At 41.3% G+C, this 18,739-nt stretch overlaps 1 long non-coding RNA gene across 4 annotated transcripts in view; it reads right to left on the reverse strand.

Annotated features, from left to right (window-relative positions):
- The window catches only part of LOC144017972 (uncharacterized), a 20,164-nt gene extending 9,216 nt beyond the window's left edge, over nucleotides 1–10,948 (reverse strand). For 3 of the 4 annotated variants that reach the window (XR_013283299.1, XR_013283300.1, XR_013283302.1), the window contains exon 1: nucleotides 8,521–8,676. This is a non-coding gene — a long non-coding RNA (uncharacterized LOC144017972). Of the gene's footprint in view, nucleotides 1–8,520; nucleotides 8,677–10,869 lie in introns of those variants that run through there. The other variant, XR_013283301.1, reaches the window with a different exon arrangement.
- Between the last annotated feature and the right edge of the window lie 7,791 nt (nucleotides 10,949–18,739).

The raw sequence follows: 18,739 nt of genomic DNA on the forward strand, positions 1-18,739 counted from the left end.
ATTAGGCCATGCTAGCAATGTAGCATCTGAAGCTAAAACGGGTTCCCCCCCCCCCCCCCCCCCCCCCCCCACACACACACACACACACACACACGACAAAGTTTTATCGGAATTGTTGTTTGTCTGCTAATAAATAAATAACGAATAATAATAAATAATGAATGAAACCTACAAATGTGACAATAACCGATTTTCACATAAATTACATATAGCATTTATCAGTGCATCATGTCCACCATGTTTATAGTGTGTTATCTTGTTGTTGTTTTTTTTGTTTTTTGTTTTTTGTACAGTAGTTTGCATGAGTAGATGGAGATACAGTTTAACCATAACATATAGCTTTTTGGATGAATTCCTCCTAAATTGTCACTACTAAGTCAAAAGTCAGCCACAACAGGTAGCAAATGCTAATCGTTATGCATAATGCTAACCCTACTGACTTTTAGGAGACCACCTGATCCCTCAGCTCCTCCTTCATTCTTTTAATGTCGTCCAAGTCCGACAGATTGACAATTACAAGGCCTCGGGGCCCCACCCTAAGCTTAGGAATCAATGGAGACGGCATGACACCATGAGAGCATAGAAGCGCCTGAACACGCTCTCGCCTCCTCCCGCCGCAGACACGGCGCGGGCACCCCACCTCGCCCCGCGCCGTCCACGGGCGCCGGCTCCCTGGCTGGGGCAGCCTGGCACAGCTGCAGCGGGAGTCGTGCTGTCACTAGCAGTTAGGGTGACAGCCACTCACACTTCATAATGTCCCTCTCACAGGTCAGCGAGCGACAAGCTGGGTCACCTCGCTCCAGCAGGCAGCCCCAGGGGGAGCAGAATGCGCCTCCCACCTACACCATGGCTACTGCCTCCCCCAATAAAAAGACCCCCCCCCCCCCCACTATCTTCCAGCCAGACAAGAGGGGGCAGGTGGAGGAGAGAGGTGTGCTGGAGCTACAGGAGTCTCTCAGATAGGAGACCGGGGTCAAGTTTAGGGTGCATAAAGCATTGATGGGGGTCAGTCTGGGCTGCTTAAGATGGCCACTGCGGACTTTAGAAGACATGATGATGTAGAGCATGTCTGTATAAACATCAATGCATATAAAGCAGGCACTTAATTGCTAATGCACGCACACATTGAGTTCCTCCACATATTGACTTGGTTCACAAGCATATTACGTGCCCCTTCATCTGACCATTAGCGTGGATTTTTAACATAGAAGGGCCAAAACATGCATTGTGAAAATTAAACCACACTTAAAAAAAAAAAAAAAAAAAAAGCCACCAGAGAGTGCTAGAACTGCATAAATGGAAATTACCTGACTTTTTTGTTGTTGTTGTTGTTTTTGTTTGTTTTTTAACAGATAGGCTATGCTGATTTTAATATGACGGCAACAATAATGTGGTAGTTTTAATATCATGATATCACGATATTGTCGTTATTGTTAAATCCCTAGTAATTTAATGACAAGTAAAATTATTTACAGTACTAATCATCCTAAATGTTTGTGGTTCCCAACTGTTTCTATGTCCCACACACACTACACAAATATCTAAATTTCAAGATAAAGAACCTTACAGAATTGGACAGTTTGCTCAAAAGAGAGGGAATTGATCTCAGTCACCATTTTTTTTTTTTTTTTTTACAAAGGGATTTACTGATATCCCTGATCTGTAACATGCTTGATAGTAGGGCTGGGTATAAAAACAAAATTGAATAATCAATATTGAATCAATTTTCCTTTTCAAGCCCGATATTGATTTATAAAACCATGAATCGATTATTTTATATCTCTTGTTCCCATTAATTCGTAAGAAAACCGAATTTTAAAGGCTGTTTTTTTTTGTATATTATTTTCTTGAAATTTATTGTTCACATGAATTTAAAAGTATTTTCTTACATTAATGAAAGACCTGACTTATTGCACTTTAAGACAATTCAGAGACTTTTTAATTCACATTTACAATTATTGAATTAGACTATGAAATATTTTCATCTCATCCTTGCTGATGTCAATTTTTGTCTAACACTAAAGTGATTACAACACGTGTTATTTTTATTAATAAACTAAATCATTTGACCTGCCCCCGAAAACTTTACTTTGGAATGTAATATTTGTGGAGTTTTTATCATGTCCTTGACATTTAAGAATTGATGTGCCATAAATAAGTAATTGATATCAGACTGAATTGAAGCGAAGTAGTGCTCTATATTTTTGGAACTGTTTACTCTTTGTTTATTCAATCAATTAATCGAATAATTGGATTCATTTTAATTTTTCATTAAAGTTATTACAAAAACATGTTTATTAACCAGTGATTGGTGTTTACTTTGTACTTCGTATTTGTATATTGTGTTTTTTTAACCCAAATATGTCACATCAATAAACCTTCTGAGCCTTAATAATAAAGCTCATATTTTTAATAATAAAAGCCATTGCTGAAGAATGTCATATCTTAAGAGATACATGTGTACAAGGAGCAACTCCAGTGACAACTATTTGTACGATAGTTTGCTAGTCCGCACGCTCACCAAACGACAAGTTAAGCATGTGATTTGAGGACTTGGAAGCTAATTGGACGCAATGGCTGCATTTGGCTTCAGCTGTGAGCGAGAGGCCCTCACACCTCGCTTCGCGTTATTCAAACAGTCACGCCCTGAGAGCGCCGCCTAATTCACTGAAGGTGCGCACACAGCCACTGAACAATGTGTAGCAATTAATTGCGCCTGCCCTCCCACATCTGGCGCTGCGGCGTGACCCGGCCTCCGCTGCGCCCCCGTGTCGCCCAGGCCGACGGCAATTTTCACACGTAGAGGACCCCAATGAAACGTGAAAAGAATACGCGGCATTGTTAAATTGCATTAAAGTGTGTAAAACAGTAGAGGCGCGCCTCCGCTCGCGTCTCACTGCAGAAGGTAACAAAGCAGGAAGTGAAGCCAGTCGCGTACGCAACGCGCGTTTCCATAACCGGGGATGTTTCATCATCATGCTCGCAACAATCAAAGTGCAACTCAATGAGAGAGACGAACTTGATGCAACACAGCCGACTCGGTAATAACAAAATACTTTACTTTATTACGATTACTTAAGTACAAAAGAGGATTAGGGCCAGTGAAGAGAACAAAAAAAAAACAACAACAAAAACGGCAGGATTCTCACTTTATTTTCACAATTCTGACTCAGAATTCTGGTTTTAATCACAGAATTCTGACTTTAAAGTGAGAATTTTGGCTTTGATCTCAGAATTCCGACTTTAATCTCAGAATTCTGAATTTAAAGAGAGAATCTGACTTTAATCTCAGAATTCTGACTTTAAAGTGAGAATTATGACTTTGATCTCAGAATTCTCACTTTAATCTCAGAATTCTGACTTAGAAGTGAGAATTCTGACTTTAATAACTCAATGGTGGAATAAGTTTTACAATCATGTATTCTAGTCTCTTTTTTAATTTTTGTATCACAAAAACCTGGCAGTTAAACAGGGGTGTGTAGACTTTAACACATTCATTGCCAGACCAGCAAAAAATGGATCATTTGACGTCTTTTTCTGTCAATGGCAGTGAATGAGTTAATCCCACTGCACACCTGCAACATAATACATAGTTAACATTACATTAACAAGCTGACAACAACACGCATTACAGTATATATATGAATAAAAGGAAGAAACAAAGTTTTTTTTTTCTTATTCCTGTGACATGTTTGTTTTTATAACATTTCAACTTTATTCTTGTACCATTATGAGTTAATTTACGACTTTTTTTTAATTATTATTTTTTTACCTTGTATTAAGTTTAGCTGGCCCGACTACAAATTTGTAATATTTACTTCAGTGTTTTAAAAGTACAATCCAAAACTCAAGGGGGACCCCAGAAGTGACAAAAGATTCATTTTGATCAAATTATTCCTTACAGCTACAGACTTAACAACCATGAGAGGCTATCATGTGTAATATATGTATTATGTAGTCACTGTAACTGTTAGTGTTGATCGTTTCAGGTACAGTATCAGTCATTTGTGGATTTTGGACGGCTCACTGGCTTTACAAAAACTTTAGCTACAACACACCCCGAATCATAAGCGGCACCGCCTCTGTCTCTCGCTCAGTGCGCGCCACGGTGGCCGTCACCCCGCTGCAGGGCTCCGGAGATATTTCAGACATATGTGGGGAATCAATCTTAGAGCACACTGACGGAAAATATGGAATGTCATTGAGCAATAAGTATGAAGCCTGTCAGAGGTGCAGCTCACAGCACAGCCTAAGGCCGGTCGGGCCCCTCGCAGTGTCCCAGTGAGAGGACTCGTCACATGCCAAGACCGACCCCCCCCATCTCCAAATACATTGCACACATGCGCACACACACCCTACTGTCTTCATAACTACGCATTATTGGCACGATACATTCCACATCTGACTGGCATATCATCTGATCATAATAGAATTGTAACACTAGAACTAAACTAAATGTAGATTTCTAATCAAACTTGATCATCGTGCTGCCAAGCCACCAACAAATGTCGTTGCATGACTTCACAAGTGTGGTGCCCCATAAATGCAGTTAGAATGAACTTATATCAAATGCATGCACGCATACATACATATACTGTACATACACGCATGCGTTTTGATGTCAGTTTCACATTTAAGTTTTATTGTTGTTATTCCTGTTATCTCTACTTTTGTATTGTATTGTTCGTGTACTGCGCGTAATGTGTTTATGGTATTGAAACTAAAAGGTCAATGACGTATATGCTTTTCTGCTAAATTATTACATTGTTTTTACAAAGTTATTACTACGTTATTACATTTGTTCCTCAAATTCTATGGCAATGATATCCGTCTATCTGTCATCCCTCATTTAATAATCCATCCATCATCAAGCTATATAGCTAGCTAGCTAGCTAGCTAGCTATCAATATATCTATATATACTGTATCAATATAGCTAGCTAGTTAGCTAGCTAGCTAGCTAGCTAGCAATCCATATAGCTAGATAGCTAGCTAGCTAGCTATCAATACAGCTAGATAGCTAACTATCTAGCTAGCTAGCTAGCTAGCTAGCTATCTAGCTATATAGCTAAAACACTACAAGCATTTGTGGACATGTGATTGTTATTATTGTTGTGACAATGACAGACGTACCACAGACAGGGCATAAAGGTAAAATCTACTCGATGGCTTTGAGGGGGCAAGAATGACAGAAGGGCAAGAGGAGGAGAGCGGCCCAGCACAGACAGACAAGTGAAGGCAAGCAGAAGTGGATGCAACAAGATGTCACGATTGATGGGTCATTACACCCAAGTAAGCATGCAACACTAGCTGGCCACTCATCACATTCTCTCTTGTTTTGTTTAAGCACTCTAACAAGGGACGACTACAATTCTCACTCTAGCCCTAATTGGTGAACTTACGCTCACTCACACAAACATGTTTAGGTCCTATAATGAGGCTGGCTGCTGCATATCACATCAGGGCATCAACCGGCACAAATCAGGTAAATCCAGTTAGAAGTGCTCACACTATACAGCACATGCATCCGGGATTTGTCTCACAGTTGCGCCCCATCCTGTTGCTCATTATCATGACTGCGAGGCTGCATCTGCACGAGGCCCCCCCCGCCCCACCTCCCACCACAATTGACGGCACATCAGCCGGTCCGGGATATGAGCGCAAAAAGCGACACTAATCTACAAATCCCTGTGGTGTGAGAATTTGATGGTAAAGCTCAACCATTAGTTGCTTCAAGCTCACGTATTAGTTAGCGACAACACACGCAGTGTCCATCCTGGAGCCGAGTCGTTTGGGTTTCGGGGTGCATGCAGTGAAACAATAAAATATGGGTAGAACTTTTGATGCGGTAAAAAAAAAAAAAAAAAAGTATGGAATTGTGTGCATAATTCAGGGAGATAATGAGATGTTTGTTTCAGACAGAAGAGCATAGATAAGCGCGTTGATGGGAATATTTGATTTCAAGAGTGAAGTCATCGTTTGAGATGCAGGAGTGGAACAGGAAGAACTGCTCGTCTTTTTATGTCTGTTTTTCACTGAATTCAACTTTTGTTCAGAGAGGTCTACATAACTTAAGTGATATTTTTGTGATGATGTAATATGTGGGCAGGATTGGGGAGTAATCGAAGACAGGTACCGGCATTACGTACTCAATAACTAGTCAAAAAAATACATATATATATATATATATATATATATATATATATATATATATATATATATATATATATACATATATATATATATATATATATATATATATATACATATATATATATATATATATATATATGAAAAGTAGCTTTTCTACTGATCTGATGAGCTTGATCGGGATTGGCCAATATTTTGCATTTTTTTTATGCAAAATCAGTGATTTACTGTAATGTCTTAAATTGCTCGATCAATCAATGATGTCATTGATTGGTTTTATTTATTTTTGTATTTTTTTATTTTTTATTTTTTTTATTTATTCAAACTCACTGATCGGCCAAAAAAAATCCTGATCGTGTCAAGCCTAATAAAAACCATTACAGTTAACGGCAAAAAAAAACAAAAAACAAAAAAAACCTCATGTAATCAGATTACAGGTACATTTATTACAAATATATATTGTATCGATATTTATTTGCATTTTCTGTTCATTAGAATATTTGATATTGGAGTAATCCAAAAATAATTCAAGTTACATTACTTTTATATTACTACTACTAATTTTTACTCTTGCTGTTGACATCACCTGTGCTGAGGAAGTAGGAAGTAAGTAACGACCAATCATGGCTCAGTTTGCTGACCAAACCCAGAAAACAGGTGAGCCATAATTGGTCGTTAGTCGTTACCTACTTCCTCAGCACAGGTGATGTCATCTTCAGTCGAAAGCAAGTGGAAAAATAGTTTTAAACTAACTAATTGTACAAGAAAAATAATAAGTTGTCAAATTCATTCTGGACAAAATATTAAGCTTTTACTGCTGAAAATGGCTCAATGAGTCAAGTACCTCTTAAAAAAAAAAAGGAAAAAAAAGCCACCACTACTGTATAGCTTTGTTGTTGTAGCGACGTTTGTTCACAGCAATCATTTTGACAAAGTGAGTTATGACGCCAAAAGCATCCTTGACTGAGATATCTGCTCTTTACTGCTTATATTGTTTTTCTCCGTTTTCCATATGAAAGAGAGAACGCGCTAACAAGCGGAGTTTTGTCACACAAAGTAAAGCCATCAGTGCATGCAATCGGCAACAATTGGAATAGAAACAATGTCATCCAGGCGTGAGCTTCTCCATCAATGAAATAAAGCAACCTATTTTAATGTTGTCAGGAACGGTGCATGGGGGGGCAACCCAGAGGGAGTTCACATCAGCTTTCCATGTGCACATTTAGACCAGCGAGTGGAACTAAAACCTGGCCCGCACAACCAACACGCTTTGCCTCCATTGGTAGCGGCAATAACAACCAAATTAGCCACGCGCACGCATGCAGGCGTCATCGCGCCGAGCTGATAGCGCTGCAGCTCCGGGGCCCGGTAAGCGGCCCCCGGGTTCGCCGTGGTCCAATGGACCACTGAATTGAGACGCGACTACGAAGCACATCACGCAGCCCGGACTCCGCAGTGTGAAATTAGACTCGGGTGTGAAAGTGGAAAACGCAAATCAGCACGAGGTTGAACGGCGCTATCCCGATTCCTCGCCTGTCTCATTCCCGCACCTCAACACTGTCAAAGTCGACAAGGAAGAAAATTGTTCATGCTCACATTTGTGTCGCTTTCTCTGTCATGACTAATGTGCCATCTTTGACTCGGTTTGTTTGAAATACACTTTTCTAACCTGAATTATTAAACCATACACGTGTCGTGCTGGATACGATCAACAGAGAAGTGCTTTGTGACGATGACAAAGAAAATAAAGTTTTCACCAAAAGTTGTTTTACAACATAGCAGTAAAATAGGGGACTCGGGCTGAATACTGGCTTATACTCACAAACATGAATATTGTGTCATTTTAATGATGCATTTAGGAAGCATATTTTTGTTGTTGTTGTTGTTGTTGTTGTTGTTTAATCATATGTTTAACAAATATTTGATTTGCTGCATTAAATAAATAATCATGTACTATAACATTAATAAAAAGATAATTTGGCAATTGGGATGAACATCAAAATGCTAAAAACCTTTGATTTTATTTATTTATTTATTTATTTATTGCCGACATGGATTTACTACTAAACAAAAATGGCGGGAATGGAAACTAATCTGAATTTAGCTCAAATTAAATAGTTTAATCGCAACTTTTGCCATTTTAAACAGTGCATCTGCGCTAATTGACACATGATGCCTCCATGTTGATTGCGCTCGGAGTACAGAAACCAAACTAGCGCTGCTTGAATCATCACACACACACACACACACGCGCGCGCGCGCACACGCACGATGGGAGCACTTTGCACAGTAACGCATGCATGACGTGGACACCGCCAACGGAACAACACAAGCAACCCACAAATACATCTACTTCCTGTTTTCATTTTACCTTTACTTGTAGCTGATCTGAAGTTGAAGATTCCAGTGTTACTGCCATGATGATTACCACACACACAAACGCACGCACACACACTAATTGGTTGAGGTCAAAGTGCAGCGTTTGATCGAGTCAACTCGCTGGCTGAGGAGTGCAGGTCTGCAGCCCTCTCGCAACACCAGGCCTAGTTATACTCAGCCTGTTTGAGGTACACTGATTACTGATATTACGCACACACAGTACCTTCACTGCAGGGTATGTGTAAACTCACCATGCAGAAGCAGGTCGCTGCATTAAACACAAGCATATGCTAGCAAGAAGTCTTGCTATGATCTTGCACACAGCCCTCCACTAGACTGGGCTTCAGTACGCTACACTAGTCGGTGTGTTCCACTGCATTACATTGGGCAGGGCAGCCTCGTTCCCCTTCATGCGTTGCCCCCTGTCTGGGTGCGCGTGTGTGTATAACAACAAGTGCAGGGCCCTGCGAGAAGGCTGCTAGGCTAGGCTCTCGCACGTCGAGGCCTCCTGCAGCAGTCATTGGTGTGAGAGCCCATTTTCACAGTTCACAGCCGACCTGCTAATGGCTGATCATTCATTCACGCTCTGTGTTGATTGTGCAGGCGGGGGGTCGGCCAATCGTACACTTCGGTAATGTACCGTACATAGTGGGGATAATCGGCGAGGGCAATAAGCATGCTAATGTTTCGTTGGCTAAGAAAATTGAGGTATGGTGTTGTGGAAATGCTTGAAGAGATGCTCGGGTGGCACCCAGCTACAAAGTCCAATGTACATTTTTAATAAATAAATCAAGTTTCTTGATTTAAACAACTGGCATTAATAACGGCTTGAACGGTCTTAAAGAAGTGATCGTTTTCCCATAAAATAAGTAAACAAAGAACATACACGCAACTTATAATGGACTCATTGACATAAAGTTAAAGCCTGATTTAGCTCAAGCAAAACGAAGTGATGCGGCTAAAGTGTACACATCGGACTATACTACTGGCTGAAATATTCGATTTTGTTGAATTTTTTTCGTTCTTGATGGCATAAATGAATTATTTTTGGTGCAAATGTTCTCACTGGAGATTGACTGATTAAGAGAAAATGAATCATTTGAATCATTCTATCTATCTATCTATCTATCTATCTATCTATCTATCTAGCAAGCTAGCAAAATACCGTACTATCTAGCTATCTATTAAGCTAGCAAGATAGATAGATAGATAGATAGATAGATAGATAGATAGATAGATAGATAGATAGATAGATAGATAGATAGATAGATAGATAGATAGATAGATAGATAGATAGATAGATAGATATCAAGTTAGCTAGCTAGCTAGCTATCTGCTGTATGACTGCACTGACACTGAAGTGTAAATCATCATACTATTTGAATAGATTGTTTTTCAAATCTCCCTCTTTTTTTTTTAAGCCAGCTAATAGAACTAAAGGTAATATTGACAACCACCCTATTAACATTATAGGATACTGATTGAAATTGATTATGATAGTTGTTGGTACGCTAGACCGACTGCAATAAAGGCAAACAAATCTCTTTACATATTTTCAGACAGCTTGCCTCAAGCACTGTGCGGCTGCGATCACTGAAAGCACATGCGACTCCATTTGATTCGCAGCCGCACGATAATAAAACACAAACTTGCGTGTGGTGAAATGCAAACTGGCGCGAGGCGCGTTGACTTTCTCATATCCCGTTTGAGTAAAAGGGGCTGTCAGGCATGCCGCTGATGTGAAACATGTTGCATCTGCCTCGCTCACAGGTTTTTCACAGCGCATTAAGGAGAACCTTGTAGATTCACTCTTTGAGATCACACTGCATTTTCTGTGTGACTACACATCTTTAGCCCGTGGAGGAGCTCGCCGCCGCCGCACTGTCCATCTGGATATCCCGCCTCGTCCCGCAAAGTTCACTTCGGCCAAACATGACAAACTTCCTCAACTAGATTGGATTAGTATGAGAGGGAGCGTGCGGCTCGCGACTAAGTGCTCTCCAGGCTAAAAAGAGAGTAGTAGAGTGCCAAGGAAGCATAATTAATGTCCTTAATTGGGCCTTTCATTACAGCGGAGACTGATAGTCCACTCATAGTGGCTGCAGGGCCGCTGCCATGTGCTGATAATGACGTGGAGCTCATCTCATACTCTTGCTGGCCTTTTCTGACATGCAAGTGCTTCAACACTCTGCAATGGGCATTTAATAATTAATTAATTAATTAATCCCAAAGGGATCAATAAAGTCAAGTCTAAGTCTATTAGATGAAAGTCAACTCTTGATTGATGTATAACAGATTTAGCCCCTAGTCAGAGGATTTATAACTCCCACTATTGTCTTACCTGGGCTTTGTTGCTTTGACATTAAATGGGCACTGAAGTGGAATCCGCTATTGCCCCCGCCACTCTTATTCCTTTGGAGCCAGACAATGTCCTACATTTGAGCAAAAATCAATTATTACTATATGACGACATTGCTCACATCTATATCTATATGTCTATCCATCCATTATCCCACACTCTATTTTACAATAAACAATTAGATTTTAGAGTGAAATCGAGGAGGGGAGAATGTGATCATTGAATCTTGTGCTTGCTCGACCATACAATGACGCACCTTACCAGCAGGGGGCAGTAGTATACCGTTGCCAGACTTTCCAAGAATTTAAATGGCCCACCCTAATTTATTCATCACATTAAAATACGTGCCTCCATGAGCTCAATGTCTACCTTGTATTTGGTTTATGAATGCACAAATATTTTTGGTGTGTATTATAATGATAAGTAAATCCAGATGTGAAAAATGATATTTGTGCTCAGGATATCCCATTAAATTGATGACTGACGAGGGTCACCAACTCCAGGAAAACAATGAGATGGAGGGCTCTTTTGTTTTATGTAATTACAGGCTAATGAAGTCAGGTTGGATTAATTGGCAGTGATACACAAAGGTAGACAGACTTGACCCAGTCAATGTTCTACTTAATGAGTATTTGTGAGGGAGAAAAAAAATAATCCCCTCATTTAATAGCTCTAGCTGTAATTTAAATCCATGTTACAATTATATAGGTACAATTATTTTGAATATTTGCAGAAGGTTATTGGTCATTGATGACCATGTTTTCTTTTAATTGGAAGATTAATTGCAAATTGTAAATGTAATGAGTGAAACTTCTACTTACAATAGGTAAGAAAGACTTCTAGTATGTTCCTTGGCTTACATGATCACATTGATGGAGTCGTAGCCAGCATGAGGGAGAGACTGACACACTTTCCTTGTTTCCCCCCTGGGCAATGAGCTAATTAAGGAGGGTCCCTGGGTTTTATTTACTGTCAGCTCTCGGCCCCTGGGTTCTTGTGTGTGCGAGCGTGCGTGCGTGCGTGCGTGCGTGCGTGCGTGCTTGTGTAAGGCTGATTCTGTCTTCTCAGACCGATCTCAATCACACCAGTTTAGTTAGGACCTTGCCATTTTGTCCACATTCAGCCCGGGGCTAATGCTGACTGTAGTCCGTTATATGCAGAACTTGGTTAAGAATCAAATGCGATTATGGGCAATTATTAGAGTTAACACTCTGAACATATTGGGTAAGGGTAGTGATGGGGAAATGACGCTTCATGAAGCACTTGTGATATTTTTTGAATACTCTAGATGGCATTCTTGGTTTAAAAATGCAGTGGGAATTTAATCCATTTCCATTGCAGTTGCTTTTATCTTTAAATCTAGCCCACCATCTAGTGGAGTCAAAAAATACGACAAGTGCTTCATGAAGCTTCATTTCGAAACAGTAGCAAGGTCCGAGTCATCTACAGTATGTGTATTTTATATGTGAGAGTAGTTTGTGTCCCACCTCATTTGCACACGTTCCAGAAACACGCGTCTGGGAAATCTTGGAACTACACAGCAAATAAGAATGATCATAGAATGAGAGTCATCACACACGTGCTATTTAAAGTGCCCCTGATTAATCCCAAACAAACTTCAGTTGTTCTAGGAGGCATTTCCTGACATTTTGTTTTTGCTTTTCAGCACAATCGTGTGCTAACACCGACTGCTATTTTGAACTGTTCATAATTTCTTCCACTGCGGTCCGATGAGACCAAAGTTGAACTCTTTGGCCAAAATTCCAATATGTTGTCGCTCATCACTAAAAAGAACACCATACCTACCATGGCACATGATGGAACTGGGGCCTTAGTCAAAGTGAAAGGAATTATGAACAGTTCAAAATAGCAGTGTTAGCACAAAACCTTCGGGTTTGCTAGAAAGTAAAACAAATGTCAGGAAGAGCCTACTAGAACACCTGAAGTTTATTGAGGGATTAATAAGAGACACTTTAAAGAATGGCAGCTGTGTATTTATTCGAGTTTAATATCAAAAAATGGACAGAACCACTATATCGCTCAATTTGACCCAATTTCTGAAAAATTAGGTGGTTTTGTGCAAAACAACCTAGAAAGTTGGGCAAAATTGACTGAAAAAACGTTTTTTTTTCTTTTTTTTTTACCCAAATTGGTTTATTTTTTACCCAACTGATTTTCGAGTGTGGCGGCACGGTAGCTGACTGGTGAGCACGTCCGCCTCCCAGTACTGAAGACTCGGATTCGAGTCCAGTCTCAGGCCTTCCTGGGTGAAGTTTGCATGTTCTCCCCGTGCCTGTGTGGTTCTTCTCCGGGTACTCCGGTCTCCTCCCACATTCCAAAGACATGAGTGGCGGGTTAATTGGGTGCTGCGTGTGGATGGTTGTTCGCATCTATGTGCCCTGCGATTGGCTGGCGACCATTTCAGGGTGTACCTCTCCTACTGCCCATAGCCAGCTGGGATAGGCTCCAGCACCCCCGCGTGAGGCGCAAGCAGTTCAGAAAATGAATGTATGGATGAATGATTTTTCGAGTGTGAGTTTGGATGTGGGGTTAATTCTTGACCACAGCCAGATCCTAGTTACAAACAGAGATGTGCCTAGTTGTGTAACCAGATTATTCCGTTTATTTTTTACTTCAACCTCTTGAAAAGTTACATTTCTATTAATTTGTGCAGGTTATCGGTCACATAAATGGCGGAAAAGGTTTACGGTAAAAATACTTTTATATCCACTCTATATTTGTATGTAAAATGAACATGATGTAAGAGTTAAACCACTTACAGAAAACGTCCATTATGCATTGACAGCGGATGGTCATTTGTCATTTGGTAACCTCACTGTGGACAACCCCCCCCTATCCCAAACAACACACACACTGGTGTTGATCAAACAGAAGCTGCAGTCAGCTGCCGGCTACAAGCTGATTCAAACAGTACCTCAGCAGGTTCCACTTCCCAGGGTTCCACTCACAGCTCCATTTGTTGGTGACAGCGTCGCTGCGGAGGTGACACACCACAGCGACAAAGGCGACCCACCCTCCAAACTCAACATCAACATCCACTCTCCCAATGGTGGCACCCTGGTGGGGGGGCCCCCCTGTGGCTTTGACCGCGTCACTCAGGGAAGCCCAGGCACATGTCACGGCAGTCGGCGAAGAGGCGGCTGAGTGATGGATGGATGGACAGGGACAGGCTTTTACTGAGGAGGACTCTCATTACGTGTTGTTGTGTCTGCTGTTAGCTCCCGTGCCGGAGTTGATTCCCCGAGTGACCCGGAAAGCGAGGCGTGGCCCGCACAGCTGTGTGTGTAATTAATGCACGCAATCAGAGGTGTGTGAGTGTGGGCGCACGCAGGGCCTTACCAGCTTATTACAGCTAAACAGCGAGCTACGGGAGAGGGCGCCGGGCAATTTCCCACCAGGCCTCGTCAGGAACAGCGGGAGGGACAGCCTCGCCATCAGCTCATACTCGGACCTGCGCCGAAAATTACCGTCATTAAACAGTAAAGTGAGTGAGTTGAGAGGAAGAGGGAGGCCAAAAAAGAAGAATGGATGACAGCGGGAGAGGAAAAAGAGGAATACACTAAAAACGAAGCTCTCTCAAACGGTACAGAGCAGCAGTTGTGATTACATGGGATCAAAATGATTGATGCAATATTTAAGTTTTGATATTTATTTAATAAGAGGCTAGAAATCTTGAAACCATTCTGAAATCTAACCAATTCATCTGTCCATTTTCTACACATGTCCTTATTAGCACACCCTGCATTGGTTGCTCGCCTGTCACTGTTGTAAAAATGGACCTTAAAAAGAGACCTAGAAATACATGTAGCTCAACAAAACTGTTTGAATTGCAATTACAATTAGAGTGTTTCGATCATGTTCTAAGTGTAAGATAACTGTTCCATTGCGGTTTGTTGATTGATTTAGTTAGGTATTCTCGAGACAATCTACAGGTAAACAATCAAAAATCCTGCCTTTGCAAATACAACGCTAATTTAACACAATGCTTATTCTTATACAGCGACAAAATGGTGACCCGATTTGTGATACAAGCCATCATTGGGTCACTCAGAGTTGAAGCGAAACATAAACGAAACATAAAAGAGAGAATTACACATTTTACAACCAAATGATTTTGATTTAAAGTCTGCTAACTTAATGCTAACACAATACAAAACGTCATAGCTGGGCTAACAACATACTGCAACTTTAGAACGTGTCACTTTTTTACTTGTGACTGCCACCTCTGGCCCAAAGCGGAACTACAGCCTCTGTGTCAAGCCACGCAAGGTGCCACTCCGCCCCGTGTTCGCCCCAAACACTCCATATGGAATGGGAAGATACGAGCTGATAGGCGCAATCACAGTTAAAAAGTAAGTGCTGAAGTGGATTAATGTTAATTCAATAGGTTGCGACGATTTCAGATACAAGTGTGGTCACAGAATGCATTAATTAAACTCAAATCTCAAGGTACTACTGTACGATACGATGATAGTGTTTTAGAGCTGAAGTGAATCGAGTGGAGAAATGTTTATAATTCCACATAGTAATACAAATACAGCATGATTGAATCGTCATTGTCTTACGTTGATATTTTGGTGCAGATCCAAATAAAGCGGCTGAGCTTATTCTCACTTTTTGTGAATGTAACAGCTCACCCAATAGCGCCATTCATCCATTCCTAAAGTCATTACGCAGTAAGAGAAATTCACCTTGTATTTGTGAAGGAAGGGAGCATCGATGACACTAATATTTAAGGCTAGAAATCACATTCAAAACCAGAAAGCAACTCTTTCATACATAGGCTATACATTCGAAAAATGAGAATTCCTATTTTCCATTTGTGGAGCTTATTTGTCGTAAAAGCCTCAAGCAAAGAGAATCAGATGCCTGCAGGTTAAATTCGAACATTGACGTTGCATCTGATATCCATCCAAAATGATAGAAAGAGGCGCTGCAGTGTTGCTCAGAGCTAAGTCCGGGCCTCTCGAGTCTATTCAGCATTACACTGACGTGCAAATGTTTGAGTTGAACAAAGATCAAGAAGTCTTTCCCCCCAAAAATGTTGTAAAATCTCGTCCCATGGCTGTCTTGACAGCTCCACTGGGCCTGTGGCACTTCCTTCTGTCCTCATTCTTTTTTCTCATCCCTGCACATATGTCAGCATGCACTTCTCTAACGTCCACTTCGACCATTTCGGGTCCCAACGCTCCTTTCTTCCTCTCATCCTGAAGTTCTCAGGAAAAAAAAAAAAAAGCACGGGTTAATCACGTGACTGAGTGTTCACCTGGCTTGAGATGAGAGGAAGAAGAGATTAAATAAAACACAAACACACACACACACACACAAAACCCAGGAGAGATTGTCAGATGCGTGGCCGAGGAGCGAAGCACGATGCATCGCAACCTCATCCCTCCTAGAACATGTTTCTTTACAACACGCACACATATATAAGCATACACAGATGCGCTCCTGGTGATGAAGAGTGAAAGAGAGGAAGAGAGGGAGTCTTTGCATGGATGACCCAGTTGGGCTTGTGCCAGTTCTGGAAGAGCCTGGAGCCAAAGCGTTAGACCTGGAGACGCACACGCACACACACGCGCGCGGGGAGAGAAAGCCACACACATGCACAAACGCCATCTGGTCCCGTGCCTTTTTAATAACTGAAACAAGGCGCAAGATGTAGGCAGCATGGTGCACGCTTTCCCATCAAGCCTGGCAGCAGCAGAGCGGTAAGTAAAAAAAAAAAATGGCGGCCATAGCCCTGAGAAGAGTAAACACAACAGCGCACAGGTGCGGAGAGGTGAACACGTGGCCTTCGCCGGCATTTGTTGACGAAGGGGATTTCTCGCTTTCAACATGAGGCTACGAGTTGAGGAAAGAAGTTGCGGCCTCGTGTTCACTTCTATTTTTTTTTTCACTTTACTTGTGCGTCTTCCTCCCCCGCTGCGTACAGGAGCCAGTCTGACTTTTGATCCTGGCATCTGCGTCTTGCAGGAATGCCTGCGCACTCCCTCTGCCCTCTGATGTAGCTCCAGGAACTAATGGAATGTGAAAGAGACAGACGGGCTTCTCGAGCTGAAAAACACTGCCCTCTCCCCCGTACACGTGTGTGTCCAGAGCAAAAATCATAGGTGTGTGCGTCGGACACACTGTCTGCTTCAATCTGGCCATCTCCGTAGCATCCCGAGGAGAAAAATAATAAAAGGAAACTAGAACAGTCGGAGTAGAGCACAGACGTCGAGGTTAAACAAAGGTGTGGTTTTTTTTATTTTTTATTTTAAGTTTCTGATGAAATTGTGTTGCGCAAAAGTTCAACATGTCAATCAGCAGAGTGCGCTAGGCTAGGCAAAAAAATCCCCAAAAAATCACAGGAACTGCAAAAAGAAAACATGAGTACAACCCATAAACACACTGCTAGTTTCCTGCTAATGGCCAATTCACTCTTGGTGCAACATAAAAACATAACTCAACAGAATTAGAAACATTTTCGTAAGGGTGAGCGGTTCCATTTTAAGTGTTATGGCTATGGGTACCTCGGTAGGATATTTCACTATGACATCACATGAAGCGCTAAAACTTCTCCGATAGCACCACTAGTAAACAAACCCTTCTGTCATATGACCAAGGAAGAGTAACTGAGAGGACAGGGTATGTAAATGGCTTAAATGAATGTATTAGCTACATGCTAATAGCCACTAGCCGTTTCTCAACTGGCGTTCTTGTTTGTTCTTGTGAAATGTCAACAGCCGCAGTCCAAGTATCGTTCCAATTGACATTATGCATAAACCAAGAACGCATGGAATACCCAGATGTTGTTCTTGTCGGCTAGCTTAGGGAGCGTACCGATTTATACAGAGAAGCTCGCGTACTTAGGAAAAACGTTCTCATATACTTGGCAAGTTTACAAGACAGTTCGGCATTCTTCACATTGAGGAATGTCCTTCTTATCTAACTCAGAAAGCTATGATTGCTTGAGCTTGACACAGTAGTACTCTTTTGATGGTAAAATATTTTAGCGCTGCCTCAAACTACAACAGACATAAGTGGACATTAGCTAAGCTAGCTATTATGTTTTGTCCTATTACATAACACATAAAACGTGGCTCGTTACCAATTTTGATTATGGGACAAAACGTATCCATTGTCCAACCAAAAAAAGACAACTTGGTTGGCCGTATGTGAGAATGCTACTTCTTGGTTCATGGCGATATTAGTTTGCTGTGACTTAATCGCAATTACGGCACGTGCTAGGCCTTCTAAACATTTTCATGGAAAAAGTGATTTCCATTTAGTTTTTGTTTTAGCCCGCTAGCTAACAATGAATCAATACCTTTCCACCTTTCATACTTGGTGGAGGTAAAAAAAAAAAATGAAATAAAAATTAAAACAAAGCAGCAGGATCAAATATTTGAAGGATCTCAATTGAGCGTCTTCAAATAATACATATAGCATTGATTGTCGATTGGCTAACCTTTGAGCTGTCGTGTACGGGTTAATCCCACAACTCCTTCTCCTTCTCACTCTACACAGAGAGTCTGAGGGTCTAAAAGGGGTGTTTACAATTCACTAATCTGACTTCAAAACCAGCTTAACTCCGGGAGACATCAAAGGTGTGCGCGTGATGGCCCCACTGATCCCAGTAAGGGGGGGGTATGATAGACTGGAAACATTCGGAAAACGGCTGGGGAGGAGACGTGGGTGCATACGGAAACTGAATATTTCTGTGATCTTGTGATGACTGTCTAAGGAAAGCATCTATTCCAGACTTATAAGGCTTAAAATGGGGGTGAGGAAGCTTGAAACGATTTCCTTTGGTCCAATCATGCCTGTAAGCGAATCAATAAAAGCC

The sequence above is a fragment of the Festucalex cinctus genome, chromosome 4, assembly GCF_051991245.1.
Source record: "Festucalex cinctus isolate MCC-2025b chromosome 4, RoL_Fcin_1.0, whole genome shotgun sequence".
Classification (NCBI taxonomy): domain Eukaryota; kingdom Metazoa; phylum Chordata; class Actinopteri; order Syngnathiformes; family Syngnathidae; genus Festucalex; species Festucalex cinctus.